The sequence below is a fragment of the Cupressus sempervirens genome, chromosome 4 (genome assembly GCF_028749045.1).
Source record: "Cupressus sempervirens isolate cs-2001-9-10 chromosome 4, ASM2874904v1, whole genome shotgun sequence".
NCBI classification, from domain to species: domain Eukaryota; kingdom Viridiplantae; phylum Streptophyta; class Pinopsida; order Cupressales; family Cupressaceae; genus Cupressus; species Cupressus sempervirens.
In genome coordinates, this window is record NC_143121.1 from 488438399 (window position 1) to 488448599 (window position 10201).

The following is a 10201-nucleotide window of genomic DNA, read 5'->3' on the forward strand; positions in this document are numbered from 1 at the left end:
AGAAACCTTGGTACATGGATTCACTGAATCTAGATCGATACATAAAATGAAAGACAAGATAATTGATGTTGCACTTGCACAAGAGCACCACCCAATTGGAATATTCAAAGACAAATATGCTGAAGAAATGAATTTTCCCACATTATTCTTTGGTAAACCACGTGACGAAGACATTATTCAAAGATTTTCTTACCAAAAGATTGCATGATGGGAACTCCTACAATCAAAAAGGTACTTTGCATAGCACACGACAAATATATTCTTCAAGACTATCAAGATATTGGTGCAACAGGTACTCTCTACAATGTGGATAAGAATACGAAAGGGACAATTGAAAGGACACAAATTACAAGCAAAAGATGTTAAGAAAAAACCCAACTTGGAAAGAATTCTCAAATTAGACATTGGATACATTGACTTCAAAAGAATAAGAATATCACCAAGCTACGTACACCAACTTAAGAAGAATGTTTTTGCAATGATACGCCAACTAGGGCCTCCAAATTTTTTTGTTACTTTTACTAGTGTAGAACAAAATTGGGATCCACTATTAACTGCACTCGAATAATTGCACAATGTGCATCAGTAAAAAATTGAACAACAAAAAGAGTATGAAACAAAAGGTGACAAATTCAATCTGATAAAGAAAGACCCAGTGACTTGTGCACGATACTATAGGCATAGAATAGATGCAATGAAGAAATTAATTTTAACTGATGAATCATTCTTTGGAAATGTTGTGGATTACTTCTCTGTAACTGAATTCCAAAATCGAGGAAATGAACATGATCGTTTCCTACTCTGGGTAAAAAATGCACCAACATATGGAACAGATAGCAATACATCCATCATAGACTTTATTGACAAGTACATTACTTGTGCAATTGAACATATAAAGCCTAGTCTTCGTACAATTCACAAGCACCACCACACAAAGCGATGTAGAAGACTAAGAAAGATTTCATGTAGATATAATTTTCCTTTTCCACCCCTCCAAAGGACAAAAATACTTGAACCATTGTCAGAGAAGAATGAAGCAATAAGTTCAAAAGCAACAAGTATCTTTGCAATATTAGAAAAGACAAACTATGACCTGTCATACACATTTCAAATGTTCTTAGATGAAATTGGAATGAATGAAGAAGAATATATCTTGGCTCTAAGATCAACTCTACAATGATCAACACTCTTTTTGCGACGAAAGCCATCAAAAATTTGGAACAACAACTTTGCGAAGAGAATTCCACAACTATGGAGAGCCAATACTGATGCACAATTTGTACTGAACACATATGCTGCAACAATGTATTGTAGCTCATACATGAAAAAAGTGGACAAAACAATGACAAATACATTTAAAAGAATACGTAATGACCACAAACAAGATAGTATTGATGCAATACGAATGATAACAAAGCTAGGAAATGTGCTACTAAATTTACAACAAATGTCATCACAAGCAGCAGTACACATAGTTCTATCACTGCCACTAAATCATAGCTCAAGAAAGTGCATATTCATAGACACAAGAGATGATCACAATCACACATTTATACTGAAAAGAAATAAAAAATTTCTTAAAGAACCTGATGAGTCAAAAAATATCCTCTCAAAATCCTTAGTGGACTACTATTTAAGTTGATCTCCAATCCTTCATAGCATATGCCTTGCAAAATTTGTCTCCAAGTATAGCAAAAAGGGCACAAAATACACACCAAAAAAAAAACTGAGTATAATATGATTTATCAACTTCAGCAAACACATGGACCTAGAAAATTATTGTAGAGAACAATTAATACTCTATGTTCCATTTATAATCAATGAGAGCACATTGAAACAAAGTTTTACATCATGGGAACAAGCACATTTATACTATCAGCAAATAATCATAACAAATCAAGCAAAGTTTAACCATAACACAGCTCCTGCATGGGGTGACATGGAAAAAGCAATCAAGGATCTAGATACTGAAAATGAAAAAATGGATAGCCAAACCCTCACAGTCAACAAACACGAGAAAATTGAGCAATATGACATACAAAAAGACATCCAACACAAGGTACAGAAGATACAAAGCAACATACGTTATAACACTTTCGAAATAAGCCACCATCCACAAATTATGGACAACGATGAGTACTACAAATTGAGGCAAATGCTAAATAGAGAACAACAAGCAATCATCAAAGATATTGTTAAAAAATAATTTAAAAACAACAAGAACCCATTGCATCTATTCTTGACAGGCGGAGCTGGAACTGGAAAGACTTTCACTGCAAAAGTTATATACCAAGCTCTCCTTCGGATCTACAATAAGTACATCGACAGTGATCCCAACAAACCAAAAGGCCTAATAACAGCTTACACAGGAAAGGCGACACACAATGTAGGTGGAGTCACATTACATTCAGCATTCCACATACCTTTTATCACATTTGACTTCTTGCCACTCAATAGCGACATACTAGATGCAATGTCAAAGCACTATGATCAGTTACGTGTACTTCTTATTGATGAGATATCATTAGTTGGTGCAACATTCCTACGTTACATTGACAAACGATTGCATGAGATAACGCAAATGCCTACCGTACACTTTGGAAACGTCAATATAATTTTTTGTGGAGACTTGTACCAAGAACAACCAGTACTTGATGCAGTCGTATTTGAAAATAAAGCAACTACGTCAGAATTGATGCCTTACAATTTTTGGGTAGACAATGTTAAATGTTATTCGTTAACACGTACAGTAAGCCAAAATGATGAAAAATTCATTAATGTTCTCAACAAAATACGAATAGGCATGCAAACAAATGAAGATTTGCACTATATCAATGAGCAATGCATGAGAAAACCACCATTGGACCCAACACTGCCATTCCTTTTCTATAGAAGAATCGATGTCGATGCTCATAATACAAAAATGCTTGCAATAGTTCCTAGTGAAATGATTGTCCTCAATGCCATTGATGAACATGATGAAAATAACAATGCATTACGCCTACACACACGAACAATTTCACTCCCACATCAAATTCATCTCAAACCAAATATTTTGGTAGAACTATATGCAGGAAACTACAACACAAAAGATGGTCTAGTAAATGGATCAGATGGAATATTTAATGATTTTGACATAGTTTGGATAAGATTTAACGACAATACAATTGGACAACAACAACGCAAGAAACTCATACAATGCTATACAGAAAAAATTGAAAATGACTGGGTACCGATACTACGCATTATTTGACCTATCCAAAAGGCATCAGTAAAAAATAAAATTATTGTACGAAAACAATTCCCTATACAGATAGCATGTGCAAGAACAATACATAGGTCACAAGGAATTACAATGGAGGCAATGGCTTTCGACCCCACAGGTGTTAGACAACATGAATTAACATACACAACACTATCACGAACTAAAACAATTGACTCATTATTCCTTTTAAAACCTCTAACGCCAAAAAATTTTAAAATCAAAGAGAGAATACATCTCGAAATGTCCCGCCTAGAATCAAGTGCAAAATGGCAATTCGAGAATGATGATACATGTTGTCATAACACACCATCCATGCTATTATGCACACTAAACACACATAGTTTAAAGCCTCACATAAATGATATAACTAATGACTATGATTTAATGTCATCTGACATCATGTGCATTCAAAAAGTACACATGCAAATCCCTAAAATAAATGATGAATTCCAACATTTCAACAACTTCAACGCCTACCACATACATGGTATAATGACACTAGCCAAGAAAACCCTAGTCATTTCAAAGATAAAGCAATATAACACAACAAATATAGAATCTATTACAATAACAACTTTGATCAAAAGCAATGAACTAAATATATGTAATGTTTATGCAAGACCTAACACACCCATTGAAGAATATGCCTCTATTATTCAACAAGTCACTGCATATGTCAAACCAATGACTAATCTATACATTGTAGGTGATTTCAATATTGATAAGTCAACAAGAAATGCTAAGAAAGAAAATCTTCAAAAATATATGCAATACCACAACATGAATTACATCACAGAAAAAACACAAAATGTATACAATCCATCAATTGATCACATCTAGACAAACTCAAGTAATATATGTTGTTGTTACAAAGTAGAAGCATACTGGACTGATCACCTTGCTACATTCATAAGGTTCCATACTCCACTCTAGATTGCTAATACATAGACAACCAAACACAAAATTAAATAGAAGAACACATACAAGAATGCAAATACATCTTACACCTAAGATTTTTATGTATCAAACACAATAACTCTAATATAATGGTATATATTTCAATGTTATACATTTTTGTGTAGCACAATAATGGAAGGAAGCAAAAGAACAGGAAAGGGAACACATGTCAAGCAAGAGCAAACAACAAAAAGGTACTGAGATTTTCTCATTTCCAATAACATGAATCCTCACATGAAAAATAACAAATCAATACATGAATTTCCAGTATTTGAAGAAATGTTAAATATCAAACCACTACAATACTAGACTAACACCATAATACTTTGTGTAGGTCAAAACTAGGAAACCCCAATGCAATATCAATTCAAGACTTGACTGCAAGAAAAGCAGGAAACATTTTCGAAGGAGACATACTTGTCATATATACAACAACACTGGATAGAGAAAAAAAACACGAGAGGTGCTACGTACAAACTTGACAGACTCTAAAGGAGAAATGACAATAACTTTGAATGTGTCAGGGAACTTAGTACAAGAGTACAAACACAAGATAGTTCCAGGAACATCCATTATAGTGTCAGGATTTCAACTAGGACACAAAATAACCTTTGACCGTGGAGATTCAGATTGCATCTTGAAGCTCCAAGATTCAAGCACAATTGAAACTATACCGCAACTTTGCCAAGAATACAAATTCATACCAAGCTCCATAATCAAACAGCTACTCACAAGCACAAGTACCTATGCCATTGGTACAATAGGTGCATTAGTAGTTGTAGGATGACAGACTGGCTCCCAATATGTTGTTGACATAAAAGACGGAAATAATGATGATGACAAAGTACAGGTAAAAAACACACCAAATACTTCTTCTTTTTATGCAACATGTATAGTAGTCATGTTTTTATTAAGTACAGAGTTCTAAAAGTAGAAAATAAAATTGTTTTGTCAATTACTAGCTACAAATCAACTCTGCATTCCAACAAGAATCCATGCAAATAGCAATCCAATTACAAAGAGGTGAGACTCCTACAATGTTGTTTAGAAACATTGTACGATGAAATGACATGGATAGAACATTTCGCACAGGGGTTGCTACATACATTTGTACACTAAAAGACAAGAGAACATTGGATGCCTTGAATGCATTGCTACAAACAACACTACAGGTAAGCAAACTTAAACAATTCAACACTTCAACTATTAATTAATTCTTACACAAGCTACATTAATATCAAAACATATCTTGCAGGTTGATGGAGTTCTCAAAGTAGCCAACGCATTCACAAATCCATTTCATGCATTTTGTTCCCAATGCAACTTAAAATTTGAGGATTATGGAATGTTAGAAGACAAAATAGCTCATTTCAATAGATGCAATCAAGAGGTTCCATATGTATATTCATTATACCTAAAGACTATCATCACAACTGAAAACAAATAAATTATCCAGTCTTCAATAGACAAGTGCATTGTTGAACGACTATTACCAAGCCTAAAAGACACAAAAGTTGAGGACTACAGACAAGACAAATCAAAGTTCATCTTTATCCTTCGAGATTTCACCGTCAAAGGTCAATTTACATTAAACCAGAACAATGCCATCATTCATGTTGTGACAAATGGAGATTGAACAATTTCTCAGAACAAAAGGTAAACATGACTAGTCACAAATTAGCGTTTATTTAAAATATTAAAAGCAACTTATTATGAGACATAGTTACAATATACTAACATGCACAAAATGGAATTTGCAAGTATCATGCATAGCTATAATGACATATCAAGCTATAATTAATGGTAGTTACAAAAGACACTAGTCAATACAAAGAAAGGTGTGCAATCAAAAAATGTATACACATGAGTCTCATACCCAAGTACACTCTCTGTGTCATATATGTATAATGAAATAATGTGTATGCATTGATATGCTATAAGACATAGTTTTTCTCTATCAAGTTGCATAGCATAATTGAGTACATGCTTTGCTAATGTAAATTATTATTGAAATACAATAAAAATTGCATAGTTTGCTTTATCCTATTGCATATCCAATGTATAAAACACTATCTAAACTGCTACATGTCATATGCAAAAACTATACTAAGGCATGAACTTTGACGCTTTGCGTCCTTGTTAGTTCTTGCCATGGGCAGGATACTATTGCATCCATTAGATGTAATAGTATCCAATAGTAACTTTTAACTAGCCAATCAAAGTCAAGAATTTTTAAAACATATGTCTATAAACTATAGTTTTAAATTTTTCATCTATTTAAATAATTTAAACAAAATAATTTATCTCTTCTCTGATTGGCTTAGACCAATAATAGTAAGGAATAAAATTAATTTTCTTCATAAAAAAATAAGATATTTCAAATGTACACTCTACTTTAATGCATTAATTATGGTAGCTTATGTCATCTTTTGTAGAAATCTTCTTTTACCATGGAAAATCATTTTTAGAACTATTTGAAACATAAGGATCAAATAGTAATATATCAATGACATGACATGTTGACTATTTTCTTTATATAAGAAATAAAACTTAAATCTTAATATTTTTCAATATAGTTTTATTTTATTTTTATTTTATTATTTTATATTATTATTTTCAATTTTCAATTTTACTTCTTCAATTATTGATTGTGAACTAGAATATTTATATAAATATTTAATGACAATAATTTAATATAAATCTATTAGATTTTATTGTATCTATAATCATTTATTTATTAAAGTTTATTTAAGAAAATTATAAAAACTTTAGGAATTAAACTTTTACATTCTAAAAAATCAAAGAAATTTAAATAAAAATTTAGCAATTTTTTACATTTGAAATTATATTTGTAAATTTTAAACAATATAAAGACCAACAATTCAAATATTTTGTTATGAATATAGAATGATTGTATAAAGAGTTCTTCCAAATGTCTTTTGTCTTTTATATTTATTAATTTGGAATATCTCTACTTAAATATTGAATTTTATATAAAATTTTAACCTTCTCTCTTTCTCTCTTCCTCTATCTGCATCCCTATTTTTATACTCTATAAACTATCCACAAGAAACTTGTAAATAAATAATCTCTTTATTTTTAATAATGATTTAATAATATATTATTAACTTTCTAATTTTTAATTTTTTTTTAATAGTTATATTGTAAGGGTGCACAAAATAAAAGGCATACATTTTTTTTTTTAGCATTCTACGTACTCATTATCAATGAATAATCTAATTAATCTCACATTGTATTCATACACAATAAATTTTGTAAATAAGAATGTTGAAGATGACTTTTAATTCACCTACAATTATTTGTGAACTATGTGAATTGTCTATTTTTCTCTATTCTTGCATTATTTTCTTTTAACTTATTTGTCTTTTATATTTCTTACATTATAAGGTGAATTTGGTGCTAATATACCAGGGCACCATCTTATCTGAAGCTAGATTTTCTATCTAATGTAAATAAGCTAGTTTTACACTGTTCAAACCATAGCAAGTCACTCACATCAAGATTCAACATAGACCGTCTCATTTAATTATCAATACCATTGACGAAATATATGAATTAAGATTCCAATTGCAATAAGACTTTGTATCCAATGCAAAGTAAGTCAGTTTTACATTGTTCAAACAATAGCAAGTCACACACATCAAGATTCAACATAGATTGTATCATACAATTATCAATGTCATTGACAAAATATTTAAATTAAGATTTTGATTGCATACATTATAGACATGTACTGTTGTAATGAATGTTGACTTTTGGATAGTCAGTACTTTTTGAGCACCTAAAATTCTTTTGAAAGTTACCATTTAATATATCTTGAATGGGAACATTGCTCTTATTTTGTTTAAACTAAAAATTTAAATGGTAGGAACTATGACACTTGTGTCTCTTGTTTGAGTTTGTGGTTGCTTATAGTATGTTATCCCACCTATTTTCTAGTCCTACAATAACTTGTTACCCTAGAAATAACTAAGTGTCTCATCATCTAGGATGGAATGCCATTAAGAGGAAGTCATTTGTGTCTTCTAAGGAGTTCTATGAGGGAAAATCTCATCAAGGAGAAGCATGGTGGAGGTTTGGCTAGACATTTTGGTCGATATAAAACTATTTCTTTGGTTAGTGACAATGATTTTTTTAGTGGCAAATATTTGCCAATTGGCGATTCTGTCTCTTTGGGAAATCGTAATTTGGTGAATAAAAGCTTCATATGGGGTCAACCACATTGCCAAGATATTAAACAATTTGGGTCCAAATCCCAAGCTAATCGCTCATTAGTTTACACATGATTGGTCCCAAAACCTGGTCCAATCGCCAATATAATCTACATTTAGGACACAGTTATTTAATTTTTTTCGCCAACCTTTCCCTAATTTTTTCTTATTAGACAATGATATTTCGCTCTTAGAATAAAAATATATTTTCCACAGGGTTGAGCATCGCCTAGCATTTTACTGATGTGTGTCTCCAACTACCCTCGTTTAACCAACTACTTTATATTTTGGGCTTTGGGGCACATGCCTTTATTTCGAAAAGAATTAGATTTTATGTTATAATGTTTTTAAAATTAGGCTCAAAATAGAGCCAAGGCCATTGATCTATCTTACATCAATGGTTCAGATTAATTACTTTCACCATAAAAATGATAACATGAAAAGTGATGATGACCAAGTTGGCAATAAAAAATGATACATTATTAATTGAATCTTAATGGATTGGCAGACTACAAGTACAATGTAACATGTACACTTGGCATGTGGGTCATGGACCACTTGTGACTCTGTAAATTCACCAAAAAAATTTAAAAAATATCTCTATAGCAACCAACATATTAGCCAACTATATTAATATTTTGCAGTATATGAAACAATTAATTCGCCTCTTACATTACAAAAATGTTGATGACTCAAAAAAAAATTGCCTACATTTATTTACATACCGAAAAAATAAAATTAATTTGCCACAATTATTATTAATTTTTCACATAGAAATCAAAATTTTGCCAATATTAAATAATTTTCTCCCTTGCCTCAAACAAAAAAACTGCCCTTGATTAGAAAATTATTCTACAAATTTAATGTTGAATTTATCAACATTTTACATATTTTTCTTGGGAGAGGTTTCTTAATGTTATCCCTAGTTAGTGAGAATTATTGCTATTCACAATTGCAAAAAGATGTCAAGAAATTCATATGAAGTTGCAAAGTATGTTAGATGGCAAAAGGTGCCAAAAAAAAAATTAGGTTATATCAACCATTACCTATAACAAAGAAGTCATGGGAAGATGTCATAATGGACTTTGTTCTTGGTTTACCAAGGATTCAATGAGGGCATGATTCAATTTTTGTAGCACTATAGAATATCCAAAAAATATTCTTTCTTCTTTTTCTATCTATTTTTCTAAGATTTCCTTAATCTCTTTAAATGTCATATTTTATTCTAAAAAAATTGAAGCACTTTACAATTTGAATCCTTCCATACCATTGTTCATATGAAGTCTTACCATACTTATTTTGGAACATAACACGATCAATAGTGCATAAATCCATGTGTATAGCTTCTTTCTAGTAGATTATCTTCTTAGATCATAGTCCTTGTCACCTCTTGTATAGTTTGGTTCATTCTCTCCACAACATTGTTCTACTATGGTATCCTAGGAGTAGACAATTATTTTATAATACCACGCATATTAAAAAATATGTTAAATCCATCACTCTATTAGATCTTTAAGCATTTGACTATTTTATTAACTTTATTTTCAATTACAAGATTGAATATCTTGAATTTTTCTAATGCTTTAAACTTTTCTCTTAAGAATGTAACCCAAGTCATTCTAGAATGATAATGAATTTGAGCATAATATAGCTTTCACCTTGAAGACTCCTTATTCTGGTTGGATTGTGTAAGTATGTGTGCACCAAAACCAATAATTTTATACCATATTGTTCTTTTCCTCTTAAA